Source organism: Cibotium barometz, chromosome 6, assembly GCF_041138505.1.
Source record: "Cibotium barometz isolate CiBa-2024 chromosome 6, ASM4113850v1, whole genome shotgun sequence".
NCBI classification, from domain to species: domain Eukaryota; kingdom Viridiplantae; phylum Streptophyta; class Polypodiopsida; order Cyatheales; family Cibotiaceae; genus Cibotium; species Cibotium barometz.
Window position 1 is genome coordinate 14,381,283 of NC_141051.1, and position 16,851 is coordinate 14,398,133.

At 37.6% G+C, this 16,851-nt stretch overlaps 1 long non-coding RNA gene across 1 annotated transcript in view; it reads right to left on the reverse strand.

Annotated features, from left to right (window-relative positions):
* Window positions 1-13,071, reverse strand: part of LOC147637433 (uncharacterized) — a 160,950-nt gene extending 147,879 nt beyond the window's left edge. Inside the window, exon 1 of the long non-coding RNA XR_015266036.1 lies at window positions 13,054-13,071. This is a non-coding gene — a long non-coding RNA (uncharacterized LOC147637433). The remainder of the gene's footprint in view (window positions 1-13,053) is intronic.
* Between the last annotated feature and the right edge of the window lie 3,780 nt (window positions 13,072-16,851).

The following is a 16,851-nucleotide window of genomic DNA, read 5'->3' on the forward strand; positions in this document are numbered from 1 at the left end:
AAGCAGAAGTTTGAGATGAAGGATTTGGGTGAGTTGCGGTATTTCTTGGGCATAGAGGTAGTGATATCCCCTCATGGATTTTTTTTATTTCAGAGGTAATATGGTTTGGACATGTTGTTCAAGTATGGTATGATAAGCTGTAAGCCTTAGTAATGTGCATTAAAGAGAGCATAAAGTGCATTAAAAAAGGGTATAAAAGAAGTAGAACTGAACTATCAGGGAAATATTTGAAGGCATATATCAGAAGATGAGTCAGTTTGGCACAATTAAGACACCTCTACACAAGAGAGCATAACATAACCTAGCCTCAAGCCTCCAGTCCCCTTTGAGTGTGCTCCATGCCCCTATTATATAGGAGGGCCCTCAAGTGACTCTTGACTCTCCATTTTCCATGTGTGACCCTTGGATGCCTAACCCTAACCCTAACCCTTAAGGTTAGTCCTAACCCATGCTCCACTAGAGCTTGTTCCCATTCTCCCATGCTCACAACACAAAGCTTTTTGAAGGTACAGGTGAGCTTTTGGAAGACCCCACTACGTACAGGTGCATAATATGGGTAGCTTGATCTACATGACTATTACTAGGCTAGACTTGAGGTATGTTATTGGACTTGTGAGTAAGTTTATGCAGGCTCCTAGGAAGCCACACTTGGATGCGGGTAGATGGATCCTTAGGTACATAAAGTCCACAATTAAGGCATTCTATGCATCATTGGATAGCTTGGGTCTAGCCTAAGCTATCCACAAAACAAGAAAAACACAAAATTCATCATTGAGGGGATGAAATCATTGGATGCAAAAAATCATCATTGAGGGGTTAAAATCATTGAAAAACCAGAGAAGAAACTGGGCCTAGTTTAATCTTGGCCTACTTCTTTGAGAAGTAAACGATCGTAAGCTCTTAAGGCATGCCTATTCACTCTCTGAGCACAATCTTTCCAAATTGAGGTGCATTATCATTAGGTTAGGAAGAGGCTCATTACAGGAGAGATTATCTTGGCTTATTTTTCTACACATGATAATGTGCTAGCTGTGCTCATGATCATGAGAGAATTTTAAAGTTTCTTTAGCAAATATTTTGACTTATTTCCATTCAGGGATTGATTAGCCACATCATTCTTGTACATGTTCACAACATAGCTTCAGCAGGATTTGTAACCGTTTATATGGTAGTGATGTGTGAACGTAGGCTAATAATGGGACATGGAACTTTTCCCCTCTTTAGGAGGTTTTTTCCATCGAGCATGTCGATAAACTCTAATGCGTGAGTGTGTAAGTGACCTTATCATGCTGACTTTATCATGTCAAACTTATCATGTCACTTCACTTATACTTGACACATTCTCATCAATCTATTTTGAGTGTTGTCACTTATCATGTCACTTCACTTATACTTGACACATTCTCATTTGAGTGTTATGCTTCTATGTATCTCTGTTTACTTGTTGCATTTGTGTGTGTGCATCTATGTGTGTGATGCTACCTTTATCTCCAACTAATTTAACATGTCTCTATAATTATAGAAGTCTTGGCAACATCATAGAGAGTATCATAGAGTCAATATAAGGTCATTAATGTATCAATAAATTTGAATCTTGAAATATAACTATAATAAAAGAAGCTAAATGAATGTAAATTTGTGCATTTATTCTCAGTAAAATCAGAGTTTTATGACCTAATAGTCTTAATTTGTACCACTATGGCTTCTCAAAGGCTTATTGATGTGGTATCACTATAGTTAAAGTATGATAATTTTATCACATTTTTGAGCACAAGTTCTTGACTTCTTTCATGTTTGATAGATTTAGCGTGACAAGAAAGTGTGGTTGTAGAGTTACAATAGGGGTGACTTGAATTTCTCTTGTAGCACTAATAAGAAAATTGGTAGATTCTTTGATAAGAAGAAAATATTTCAATATCTCTACTCTAAGAAGGAAATGCATATCTCTAGAGTGAAAGAAGAAGAGAGATTATGAAAATTTTGATAATGTGAAAACCCCAAAGAGGAGTAAATAAATACTAAAAACTTAAGCTGGTTTGGGGTGTTTAAGAAGGTGTGCACTAAAATATTTAATGAGCAATGTAAGATGGTTTGTTAATAATCAAGAGTGAAACTTCTAGCTGCATGACTAGTCATAAGGATTTGTATTCCTTTCTTAGTTTTATGCAAGATAACATCATGGTGGTAGGTACAAATGATGTCAAAAGCCCTATCAAGGTACAAGTAGTTTCTCTTAGTGTTTTAAGAGGATTTTTGTAAAGAAGTATTTTAAATATGTAAAATCTTGTCTTTTCAATTGGCATGAGAATCTCCCCACCTTATATATATATATATATATATATATATATATATAATAAAAAAGGGGAGGAGGCAATCAACACCCTATGGACCACCCCCCATAATATTTTCTTTTGTCGTTTTTTCCCCTCTCCCCATACTTGCATATGGTAGCTTTCTCTCTCCCTCTTATCTTCTTCTCTCGGGGGGAAGTGTCACCACCTGAAGAGAGGAGAGGGGGTTTTATAGGGGAGAAGGAGGGGCACTAGGGTGTGTGAGAGTCTGAGAAAGAGAGGCCTCACCTACTCTCCCACACTCAGCAAACCCCTCGCGCTCCCTTGACTTCCTCCCCCTCTCTCGTTCTTCTAAGGGTTGGGCACATAGAGGCCTCCCTCTCTGTCTCTCTGTCTCTCTCTCTCTTCCCTTATCTCCGATTAGGCCGCACACTCCCTATCACCCTCTTAGTAACCTCCCCTTCTTCTCAGCCGCCTGGCAATTCTCCTTCCTCTCTCTCCGACTGGCAATTCCCTCTATCCTCTCTCACCCTTCCTCTCTCTCCTCAATCGAATACAAAACCCCCTTCTCTCTCGCTTCCCTCTCCCTCTCCCTCTCTCCTCTCACTCTCTCCCCCCCTCTGTTTTCTCTCTCTCTCTCTCTCTCTCTCTCTCTCTCTCTCTCTCTCTCACACACACACACACACACACACACACACACACACACACACCCCTAGCTAGTGTGCTTGCAAGCATGGATTCTTCCACATAGGGGAAAGTTATCATCATGGAGGCCCAAGGACCCCCTAGTGATAAAGCAGGTGCAAGTAGCTCCCCCACATGTAGGGGAAGTTCAGTTGAAGTTCATCAACACCTCCCTCTGCCACACTGATTTTTTCTTTGGGAAAAATGAGGATTTATTTCATTGCATTTTGGGCCACGAGGGAGTTGGGATTGTAGAGAGTGTTGGTGAAGGGGTGGAGGATGTGAAGGAAGGGGATCATGTGATAGCCTTCTTCACTGGGAAATGTGGTGAGTGCAGGCAATGCAATCGAAGAAGATGAATTTCAGAAGAACAAACTACAGACAAACAATTACTACGAGTTGATAGACTGTAACTACTTACACTCTTCACATCCTCACTCTACTTTGTGGACCACAATAACCTCCCTTATAGAATCAAGGATGAGAAGCGTGTATGGGTGGAGGGTGTCTCTCCTTGGTACAAATGGGTTTGTAAAGAACAAGCTATGAGATGGGGTGATGTGAAAAGATGAGGGAAAAGATATACTGTGTTAAGGCAACGTATAATGGGAATGTAGATTGTCGACTACTACTTGCATCCAAGTTAGCCATCTTGATTTCTATTTGGCACTGCAAGTAAGGTAGTCTTAACTAAAAACCTTTTCATAATTAGTTGACTAATTTGGGAGCATAGTTTGAACTTATTTTGTTTTTGAAAGTAACACTTGAGTTGATACAGAATGAGATGTTCACCCTAGTTAAACCATCTTGAGTTGTGACCGACATTGGAATAATTGTTCGTATAGCTAGTCTATCCAACATAGGATAGGACTTGATTCCTTTAATGCGTTAATTTATACTTAAGTCTACGTGATTTCCCAAGACCTAGGATTTGGCTTGAGAATACTAGTGTTCCCATCTTTGTCTCTACATGACATGAGTACTAGGACAACATCTGAATTATTAGCCATTGATTAAAAATTAAGATTATTTATTGTATATTATAGAAAAGTGATTATTATTTTTATAGAAAAGTGATTATCTTGTATGGGATCATTTATTTTGGTTTCATAAAGATGGTTGACAAACATGGTCTCAAAGTGTGAATGATGATGATGATGAATTTGTAAAACTAGGTGACTTCCCCTAGGGTAACCATTTTAATGAGATTGGTTTGGGACAACCATTTTGATGTGATATGTTTAGTGATCCATCTAGGGAAACTGGATACTCCCACCCAGGGTAATTGACTCTACAAATACTTGGAATAGAGGTCAGGGAAACCGCCTTCGTTGGTGGGTAACCCACCATGGGGTGAGGCAAAGGTTCTTTCTAGTATCTACAAGCATGATCTAGAAAGGTCTTCCATAGTAAGAAGAGGGTGAAGGGGACACTTCTCATTCTACTATGTGAATGACTTTTGCCATGACAACTATAAACTCTAGACTGTTTTGTGGGGCTCGGCGGCGCGGCGGCAGTGAGTTGAGGGATGTTTTCCAGATTCAATTGTAATTCAAGTTCACGACTATAAAGGTATCATTTTAAAATGATTTGTTGGCATTAAGGGATAAAGAAGCCAGTGAAGGGGATTAAATGAAGGAACTATGTGCTTATTAATTAAAAAACCTCATAAACAAATATGGAAAGTGGGTGGTAGGGTGGACCCGATTAGTCGAGTACTTCCCAAGAAAAATATAAGTAAATATTAGGTAAGACTCCCCAGACCATGAATGCATTCGTTGATCAAATAGTCAAGGATTGGCTCCCAATTAGGCAATCTTCATAGAAATCTTGGGTGTTACTTACTAGTGAGATCTCTGCTCACCTCGAAAGAAGGAAGGGTATAGGAGGTATCTTACATTGGTATCAGAGCAAGGTTTAGAGTAGAGAGAGTGTAAATTCAACAATTGAATTATAGATATAATCCTGTATGGAGAAGCGTAGGGTACTAAAATATTTCATATTCTATGGGACCTTTTTCCTAGATCAAACTTTAGTTGTCGATGGGGAGACGCGTTATGCATCCACCAACACTTCTAGGATGTAGAACTTTTGACTATAATTCATGTCTTAAGCTATGATGACAATAGGCAGAAAGTTCATGCTTACTATACAGATCATAAGAGCTTAAAGTGGATTTTCACCCATTGAGATCTCAACATTAGGCAAAGGTGTTGGATAGAGGTTTTATAAGAAATTTGATTTTGAAATAAAATATAGTTAAGGAAAAGTTAATATAGTTGCAGATGCATTGAGTAGGAAGTCCTTTGTGGCTGTGATCTCTATGCCGAGGTAACCCTTTATTTATGGAAGTGAAGGACAAAATAGCCTTAGATGAATACTTTGGGCATATTTTAAAACTCATGGCAAAAAAACTCACTCTGAGAAAGAGATAAGGATAATCATAGATTATACTCTTAGTGATGGATGCTTATTATATCAACTAAGAATGTACATATCGAACATTAAAGAGTTAAAGGATTGAATCCTATATGAAGCTCGTGATGCACCATCAACTAGACATCCAGGATATGTGAAGACGTTGAATGTTCTACAAAGGAGTTTCTTTCGGCCGATATTAAAGAAGGTATTAAGATATAGGCCTTGGAGCCTTAGTGAACAAGAGTGTAGAAGGTGTGTGTGTGTGAATGGTCCTAAGGGAGCCACCATACAAGAAAAAATCTTGTTTATTAAGTTGCTTATGTATACAACTTGGCCTATGAACCATGCTTCATACAAATGCCTTTGGCATGTGCCTTTAAATAGGCTTGCTAGTGGCCTAGGGTTAGGTGGCTCCCTTAGGACCATTCACACCCACACACCTTCTACATCCTTCACACTAAGTCTCCAAGGTCTATATCTTAATACCCCCCCTCAATACTAGCCATGAAAAAATGTGCTTGGAATGGGTGGTATTGGACATATGAAAAAAAAGGTGCCTTTATAACATTAGGCTTACAAGAATGTTCATGGTGGTGTGGTTATCTAGGACTTACAACTTTGTTCCTAGAGCCTTAGAGGCTAATACAATGATGCCATCTAAGTCTTAATTTGATGATGGTGCATCCCACTCTTTGTGCTTGCTTGACCTCTTTTAGTTGACATGCTTTGGACATACATGCCATTGCTTCCACATGCTTTCCAGGACCATTCTCACACAATGATCAACACAAGGCTGCCACCTTGCTTAAGTGGTTTGCACATAGATGCTCCTTCAACGTGCTTGATGCTTCTTTGCATACCATACCTCCTCCATGGGCAATAAGGGAATTCCTTAGAGTAATGGTTATGAGGTAGATTTATATGGGAAAGGGAAAGGGAGGGTCTTACCACTTGCCTTATAGATTGGTCAAGGGCAGTGTCTACTCCATAATTACAACAAGAGCTTTTGTGCATGTTGGTTACATGATACCCATTAGGGTTTGAAAGTACAAGCTTAATGAAAGTGAGTAAGTGGCTGAGGTAAATGCTCAAACCAACAAGGTACATTATTCTTGGCTCAAGAAGGTGAGGGCATGGCTCATAATGTTGCCTATGCCTCTTACCAAGACAATGCCAAGAGATGCTTATCAAAAACATGACAAACAACAAGGTACAACACTTAGAGATGCTATGCTCAACCTTAAACTCATCTTAGAAAATGAAAATGCTGAGTATGCAGTGGAATAACATGCCTTGGGCTTGGGAAATGAGAGCATATGGCTTATGACATGCCTATGCTTCTTACAAGCAAGAGCCTCAAGGGTGATACACAAAAACATTAAAGATGAGCACTTAGTGTACATGTGCCCAACTTTAAACCACTCAAGAAACTGATTCTGATGATGAAAAACCAGCAAACTTCAACCTCTTTGGCTTATGGGATGAAGACAATGGCTTATGGTTGCACCATTTCTCCTTGGAAGCTTGCCAAGGTAAGCATAGAAGTGGGTTGATGATGAAGACTTATAATGTGGCACTTATGGTGTGTGCCTAGCCTCCAATACTGATGAAGAGGAGCCTCCTTAGTGTTAAAGACCTCCTCCTTTGATGGTTATGACCACTATTAGTGTTAAGCAACACTATTAGTGCTTATAAGCACACTTTGAGAAGCTTTGTGCACTTGAAGATGTTGATGAAGCTTGATGACAATGAGGCTTATGAACACCTCATGGTGTATGCCCACCGCTTCAAGGATATGGAAAAAAAACCTCATAAGAGCACTTAACTGATTAGTACTCCTTTAATGATAATCATGAAAGCTAACTAGTGTTTTAAAACACTTTTATAAAGCTTTTATACAAGCTTCCATGGCAGAAAACAAAACCTTGCACACGGCATCTCTAAAGCTTGCAGGCGGTGGGGAGCTGCAAAACGAGTAGCTCATGGGGACATAGGCAAGGCTTGGCAACCTTGCTGTATTCACTCCAACTCTGCCAGACAGCCCAGCCAGCCGCCGCCGCCGCCGGTCATAGGAGGTTGGCTGGATATAACGAGCAGGTACATGACGACTTGCTAGGTAGATGCAAGCGTAGGAGCGCTTATGTGTGGCCGCAATAGCACCACCGTAGTAATACTTGTGGTGTTTAGAACAGCACGGAATGGCACAGTAGCAAATGATGAGCAGCCAACTGCTGCCACATAGAGAGCAGGCTGCGAACTGGTGGAACTGTCGTTGCATAATTGAGCACGCTGCGGCTGTCATTGTATGCTTGAGCAGCAACGCTTATGTGTTGGGCACCTTGCATAGCAGCAACACTTAGAAAGGACTGGATGAGTCACCTACTAGCAGAACAAGGCAAGGAACCTCATGTAGCTGGCTCGAATACCATGTTAGAAGATTTACATTGGTGTTGAGAGCTTGCACAAGGTCAAGTGACAAGGTTGAGTGAAGGAGAAGGAGATAAGGAGATGAAAGCTCACAACCACACAAAAAACAAGGAGAGAAGCTCACACCTATACAAGAAAAAATCTTGTTTATTAAGTTGCTTATGCATACAACTTGGCCTTTGCACCATGCTTCATATAAATGCCTTTGGCATGTGCCTTTAAATAGGCTTGCTAGTGGCCTAGGGTTAGGTGGCTCCATTAGGACCATTCACACCCACACCTTCTACACACTTGCTCACTAAGGCTCCAAGGCCTATATCTTAATAGAAGGATGTACTCAAGTAAGTCACACACTGCTTAACTTGTCAAAGAAGCAAGGATGAAAGGGTAAAGATGCCAAGTAAACTGCACCACTAGACATTCCTCAAATGAAGTGAGAATGTATTAGTATGGATTTTGTCACAAGTCTTCCTTCTCTGCAAGGGGGATATGACCCTATCATGGTGGTGGTAGTAGATAGGTTGACGAAAGTATCCCATTTAATCCCTATCAAAAAGACCTTTAAGGTAATGGATATAACAACAATATTCATCAAAGAGATATTCAAATTGCATGGTTTCCCTAAAAGGAGATTTCAGTGTGATAGGGATACAAAGTTTACTTCTCGGCTTTTCACCTCTCTTTTTGAGGAGATTGGGACTGTAAGATTCCTCCTCAGCCTGAATATGAAATAAGACTCTACTTCAATCCCTTGTAATCATTCTATGTTTCTGAATACAAGAAAATATCATTTTTCCTTGTTTTGCCTAGTGAGATAAAAAAATTCTAGAGAGTGATAAATCAAAACTAGGATATTTTTGGATAAATAAATTCTTCAAATATCAAAAAAATATTTTCTTGAAATAAAAAATAAAAATAGATTTTCCAAGGTGCAATTGGAATTAATTAAAATTGATTCAGAAGACCTTAGCCTAAGCGTCCAAATTTTTGAAATTTTTTTGATTATGGTCCAATTAAGGTTCCTATGGACCAATAAGATTAATACAAGTGTTGGGACAAGATAAATCCAAAGAATAAAAGAAAATACCCAAAAATAAGTAAATACCCACATAAGATGAAGAGTTGACCAAGTACTAGGTTTATTAGTTAAAAATTATGGTGTATTAAAAAAAATGAGATATTTTAGAGTAATCATTCATTTTTGACACATGTGTAAGAAAAAGGGAGACCTTCAAGGAGGCACCTATTTCACATGCTTGGATGAGTTTAAAACTCAAAAATATTTGGGATATTTTTATCCCTCCTCTCTCCTAAATCAAACCAAATCAAAAAGGGAGCCAAACTGATCCAAAACTTGTCCAACTTCAGCCAACAAACTGAAGCTGGAAAATTCTAGAACTCAGTTGGACTCAGTTAGTGGCCTCCCTCTCCTATAAATAAACCCTCATTCCTTTGTATTATTATCTGTGAACTAAACTATGCCGGTATTACTCTAAACTAAGCTTAATTTTTATTATCCTCTAAAAACCTCTACAAAATTGAAGAGATTGGAGCTTCTCTCTCTCTTCAATCTTCCTTGGTGACTCCTACGACATACCAAACCAATTGATTGGTTGGGGGCCTCTACAGTGACTAAAGAATCAAGCATTTTAGGAGGTAAAGAGTGGATTATGGTCTTTTTTCTATAATTTCTAAAAGTTTCTTTCTTCTCAACCCCTCTCAAGCTTGAGAAACTTTAATTTGAATGGCTTTTGAATATTATTGAAATGCTTTAATGTATTGTAATAAAGAAACACATAAATTTTCATTTATGCTTAATTTTAATGGTTTTTAGGCATTTCTCTCTCTCCCCCCAAAGAAAGGTCATTCCTATGACCTATTCTCAATCCAAATGAAGCTTCTCATGAAGCATTTCTCTAATCCAAAAGTAATTTTTATACTTGTCTAATTGGAGGTCAAAATAATAGCTTTTTAATGCTTTTATGATATTTATTTCATAGAGAAATTATAAATCAATCTATAATTAGATAATGATCCAATTAGTGGTCATTCTAATCATATTAGTAATATTAAACTTCATTCTCTCAATTAAATTGAGAATTATGAGTAATAGCAGTGGAGCTATGGCAAAATTTCTGTAAAATAAAAACATAACATTTTCATTCATAATATGAAAATAGGACTTCCTACCATATTTTAGGAATTATCATCCTAGATTAATTAAATGATTCTCAGTGTAATCATGAAGAAATTTATTTTTATGATTAGGCATAATTAGTAAATTAGAAAAAAGAGAAATTTTTGGTAATTTATTTTTATGTTAAAAGAGTAATCCCCAATACATTGGAATTCCATGTATTCTAATGATTTAGAGAATAAAATTGGAATGCTAAAATAATGTATAATTTATGAAAGATTTTAGTTAAATTTATCTTTTTGTATAGATAAACTTTTATGATGAAAGAAGGATTTCGACCATATTGAAATTCAAATATTTAAATAAGAAAAGTATAATTCCTAGTGCAAAGGAATTAATGAAGATTTTTATTTAATTTTTAAGAGAAAATATAGTTAAATTTATCTTTTTGTATCGATAAATTTTTATGATGAAAGAGAAATTCACACCATATTGGAATCCAATTAATTAAATGAAGAAAGTGTAATTCCTAGTGTAAAGTAATTAATGGAGATTTTTATTTAAATTTTAAAAGAAAAATTTAATTAAATTTATCTTTTTGCATAGATAAGTTTAAATGATAAAAGAAGAATTCCTACTATACTGGAATTCAAATGTTTAGATAAGAAAAGTGGAATTTTTAGCTTAAAGGAATTAATGGTTATTTTTATAAAATTTTTAAGAAAAATTTTAATAGATTTAATTTAGGGAAAAGAGGAATTCCCATGATAATTGGATTGCACTCATTGAAATGAGAAAAAGAAGGATTTCAAATCTATTCAGAAAAAATAGGTATTCATATTTTAGTTAAAAGATGAATTTCCATGATAATTGAGAAAAGATGGATTTGAATTAAATTCTAATGTCAAAAGATGAATTTCCATCATAATTCTACATAATGAATTAAGGTTGAGAATTTATGTGGGAAAAAGAAAATCTTGGATAATTGAATTGGTATCAATTAGATACCTAGTAATCCAAAAAATGGACACTGAGCATGCCATTTAGATACTTCCAAAACAAGTAGATACTTGGTGTCTACTCATTATCCTAAACAAGTTGGTATCTAAATACACTCTTGGTACCTAAATGTAGATATGAAGTACATAATTTAGAGGCCTAGTATTCATTTAGATATGAAGTACATAATTTAGAGGCCTAGTATTCATTTAGATATGAAATATTTACGTTCTCTAAAAATTTGGCTCGCCACCACGATGCATTTACACTTGCAACTATGATGTCTTTGGCACAGAAGGAGCTTATACTCCCAGGCCACTATTTGTGCATCTCAAGGAAACCATTGATTTTAGATTATTCATGCACGAAACTCACAAGGATCCATCTTACTACATTGAAAGAATAAATGACCTAGCTTTTAACATGCCTTTTTGATAAAGCTTAAAGTAGATGGAAAGTGTACTTGTTTGCAAAGCAATATTCACAGTCTTTAAAATGGGCACCAAAAGAAGGTTTGGCATTTCTAAAGTCTGCTCCCTAATAATTATGCAAGCAGTTGGGTGATGGTGCCTTTACAAACTCTCAAGAAGCCAAAGATGTAGCCTTGTCAAAAAGAGAGGTGGACCATGATAAATGCATTGAGGAAGATAGAAAAATTAAAACAATATGCAAGGAACAAGATGTCACTTGGTGGGACACTTTTTTGAAGAGAAAATCTCTATTCTAAAAAGATTTCATAAGAAGGATTGTACTGTGACCACCATTTTTTTGTCCTTATTCTCATGCATTGACACAACAATAGCATAAGTAATTTTCTGTTCCAAGTGAGATTGAGCCTATAATTTATCCGTAGCCATGCAAATTGTACATTGGAGCATGAATGTCTTGTGCAAGAAGGTAGTGCCTCACAAGATGTGGAATGGTACAACACAAGATATTTGTATTGGTGCATTGGTTGCAACCTTGGCCAAGGATGATCCACTAGGCCATCCATTTTGAATTGCAAAAGTGCTTGGAGTTACAAAGAACAATGAAGGGAAAGAAATATCTTCTACTACAGTCCATTGGTATAAGACATAACATCCAGATACATTTAAAGAAAATTATAGTTTGGAAATGGTGCAAGCTCTAAAAGGTAAAGGGAGGAAAAAAAAAGGCCCAAGAAATCTCCTAGAACTACTGTTTTGGTTCTTAATGAGATTGATATTTTGGTCTATGATTTTACATTAATCAAAGTTGGATGCCTTTGAAAAGTCACTATTGATATATTGAAAAATAGGATTCATGGTTTGAATACTTATGAGAGAACAAGATGTGTAACCTAGAGGAAGAGGTTAAATAAAATCGTTGGGTCTTCATCATTATAGTGACAATGCTATTGTTGATAGCATAGAGGAAGATGCTTCTTCCACATCATCATCCAATGCTAAATTAGGAAATTGGTCTTTGGATTTTGATGTTGTAGAGCTTAAAGATGAATAGTTATAAAAAACGCAGATGAGTTCTTATCTAATCATATGCAAGATAACCCTCAAATTATCATTGAAAGGTTATTTTTCACTCTTCATTTAATAGATTTTTGGAGCTACTTTTTTTTGTTTAAATCTGATTTTTATAATGTTTTTTAAAAAATTTTCTAGTTTTTTCACTTTGTAAAATATAACTTTTTACTATGTTTTATAACATGGTTATATGCAAGCATCAAAGTAAGATAAAAAGGACCCTTTTTTAATGATTCTTTTAAAGATTCCAATTAGTTCTCATTCTTAGGAAATATCACCTGGTGCATTCGTAATTGTATTATTGAAAAATGCCACATCACTAGGATCCTTACAAAAGTTATATTGATTTTCTTCATGTACTCATGTAAAAAACTAATGCCTTTGTGAAACAAGAAAATAGTGATCAAAAGACATAAACTAAGTTGGCATACCTTGAAAAGAAATAAAGAAAAGTATCTTCTTTGCAAAGCTCTTGAGCTTGGATTGTTAACATTCTCATTTGAATGGTGTAGAACATAAGATATTTTGTAAAGTTTAGCACATTGACAACCTTAAAATATTGTAATTTAAAAACAAATGGATGCATACTCACTTTTCTCTCTTTTATCTTATTGATAGGGCAACCTGAAGTTTTGATTCAAGGATCTCAAGGTCTTTGAGATGTAAATACATGAGGTTCTCACCTTTACCGAAAAGCTACACAAAAGAAAGAAGACATATTGAAAAAATATGTCTAAAAATATATGGAGCCTTATATTATCCAAGGTTCAACTCTTAAGGTAAAAATTATTTACTTGTTGACAAATATATGGAGCCTTATATTATCCAAGGTTCAACTCTTAAGGTAAAAATTATTTACTTGACATATCACAAGTATGTCTGAAAACATTTTACTACCTTTGTTGAATTTGTAAGATGTAGTCATTTTGTTTCTTCAATAAAAAAGCTTCATGCTTTAATTCTATTACATATACATCTTTTTCAAAGGCTTGACACATATCAATGCAACCTCATTGTTGTTGTTTAATACAAGTTATTAAACTGATTCAGATTATCTTGAATGATAGTGACTTCTTCTTCATCATAAGCTATATACTAAGGAAAATCACACATGTCAAGATATATAGTAAAAGATGTTGAAATTTGAGCATTGTGATGAGCTATGGTGGATCAAACACTAGAATCAACATCATTAACAAAGTGATTAGCAAATAATTAAGATGTAATTAGTGTGTAATTAACAAATAGATTAATGTAGGCATGGATACTCAAAAACCAGCAAATTCTCATTAGGGTAATGCCTCAATTTATAGAGTTTACATCAAGCATCAAATCCCACAGATTTCTCCATGATTCACTCCACCTCTTTTCCCTGATTCTCTCCACCTCTTCACTTTTCCTAGAATATCTCGGAGAATATCTCCACACTTCCCAGAATATCTCCACACTTCCTAAATCTTCTTATGCTACCCTTTATTCTCTCCCAGTAGATTCTTCTCACCTTTTCACAGGTTCTTTCACATTTACATCTTCTCTTTTATAGCCTCTAACCAAGGGCTTGTTCCCGCACACACCCTATTCACTTGTGTTTTCAACACCTCCCCTCAAGTGAATACTCCTAGTACACCTAGACCCTGTACCAAGTTTGCCTCCCCTTACTTGATAGTCCGCGACTAGTGTCTACACCTCCCCTCAAGTTATCTTAGCACACCTGGACCCTGTATTAAGTTTCTTTCTTACTTGATAGTCAATGACCAGTGCCTCAAGTTCCTAAACTCCATAGTCCTTGACACTCTCTCTCTCTATGTGTCCAAGGCTACTATAAGTGCCCGCGACCTTGACTAAAGTGCTCACACATACATCTACCAGGTGGCCTACATCATCGGTGGCTCAGAGGTGGTTTTACTTTGTTGGGGCAGGTTACATTGGGTTGTGGGGTCTCTCTCTCTCTCTCTCTCAGAGATTTTCACATGGCTCCTCACTCTTTGGAGCCTCACATCTTCTCTTGTCTTCAGTCTTCTTGTCGTGGCAGCTTCTCTTCTCGTGTCCATTGTTAAGATTCTAGAAATGGGATTGATCATGGTGAAGGACATAGATTAAGCAACATAATTAAGGTGGATTAAACCACACTAAAAACTCCATGACTAGAGAGAGAGAGAGAGATTGCACACTCAACAATATTCCCTTGTATTGCATATCACAATGAACCATACAATGATATAGGCTTTCTAGCCTTATCCCACTTTACACATCATCATCCATGTGGCAACTCCTTTTCCACTTCTTTTGGTCAACTCTCACACACCATGCAATATTACATGTGGCATTCCTATCTCACCACAATATCTTGCACCTCTAGGGTGCTTTCCCACATACACACAACACCGCGATTATATCTCTCAACACCCCCTCTTAATCGAGGTGTTCCACAACTCACCCATCACCCATCATCCATATCAATGTAGCATTGCACAAACGCAATCGCTACCTTTCAACACTCCCCCTCAATGATACATTGGAGTGTTCATTAACCAAACATGTGTGCCCGTGTCTACCATCTTAGACACCTAGTCCATTTTGAGCCGACTCGCTCACAGCGGAACCACGAGTCCGATTTGAACATGGAAGTTCGGGTAGGAACCAACCCATGCGCATGCACCTCACACGTGCATCGCTCATGCACACATCACAACAACCATTTTGAGCTTCTCGGTGAGCTCGGGCATGGTTACCCTCATACCATGGGTGAATACACATCTCGTTTTGAGCATGCAGGCTCGGGTACGATTACCCCTCTAATTACATGGGTGAAAAATACAATGCCTTTGACCAAATCCAGGTAGCGGACCCTCATAAAATCTGTGTGAGAGAATACAATCCTTTTTATGCACTATGCAAGGGCAGGGCACCCTCATACGTATACATCCATGTGTGAACAAACTTTTTAAAAAACTTAAAAATTGATTGTGTGTGAATGCACCTTTGTTTAAGTGTATTGTACACCACACAAACAACCTTACATGAATGATTTTGGAAAAAAATGCGCCTCTTGAATGTGATGTTTAAAATCCTATCTGCCTGAACTGCACTGCTCTCTGCTCATTAAATATGCTGCACTGATTCACGCCAGACTGCCAGTTCCAGACTGCCAGTTGCGCGAATGATGAATTCTGCCGACTATTTCACACTTTCCTCTCTCTTCCTTCGTGGGTCGCCCATCAGATGCAAGGCGGAGATATCAATGACGAGTAGTTAGACCTGGGTGTCATCGCAGACGCTGCGGAGGGTGGGTCTCTGATGAGGGGAGCGCACATACCTCTCTGGAACGCAGTCCAGACCCTCATCCACCAGCTCCTTTATGCCCCTCCTCACAGCTTTGCAATCTCGGTTCTAGCTGCCTTCCTTTCCTTGTCCATGATATGAGCAGCAGCAGATGCTGTGGCTTTAGCCGCCTCCGCTGTTTCAGATAGCCGTTCAGCCAGCTCCTTAATAGTCGCATCCCTGGCTCGCATCTCCTTAGCCATCTGATGGAGTTCTTCATCTTTAACTCTAAGAGTATCCTTCATAACGCTGAGATCATCCATTGGCATGTCAATTCCTTTTGAGATGTTGGGTTTCACATTGCTACAGTGCTGATGCTTGCATTGCAACAGCTATCTCCTCCGTGCACTCCTTGTTGAGAGTCACATTCAACTACAGCACACGTCTTCTTGCCATAGCAAACTGTTAAATCTCCTATGAGATTTACACAACCATCATCATGGCTATACCTTGAGCTCCCCATGAGCTCATCTCCTTTTGCCTCAACCATTAAACCTCCCTAATGAGGTTTACACACAGCCATCCAAATGGCCTTCAAGAGCTCCCCAATTTGAGCTCTAATATGCATCTCCTTCTTGTTTCAATCTCTTTGCCTCTTCTAAACCTCTCTCATTGAGGTTTCTCCCATAGCCATCAACATGGCCTTGCAAGTTCCCAAATGAACTTGCAGCCTCTATGCTTTTTCTTGCATATAAACTTCAAGGGTGCTTCTTCACATGGTCTCTCAAATGAAACCATAGGTGCATAAACATGTGGAAACTGCCAAGGTTTCCATCCCCTTCTTTTCTCTCCTTCATTGACCAAAAATTCACAAGTGCATCCTCTTCTTGATGCACACACATGTAAACTCCATTGAGTTCACCATCTCACTTGCCATTATCTTGACAAGCATGCACCTCCTCCACTTTTTGCTTGGAAGCAAATAACCTCGGGATTCTTCCATCCCATCAAGCAACCCTTATACATTGAGCATTTTTTCATGCTCAAACACAAAACTTTGAGGCAAAACTTCATAAAACCAACCTTTCATGAGACCATTGATTCCTTGGCAGCTTCTTTGTTGTTTATG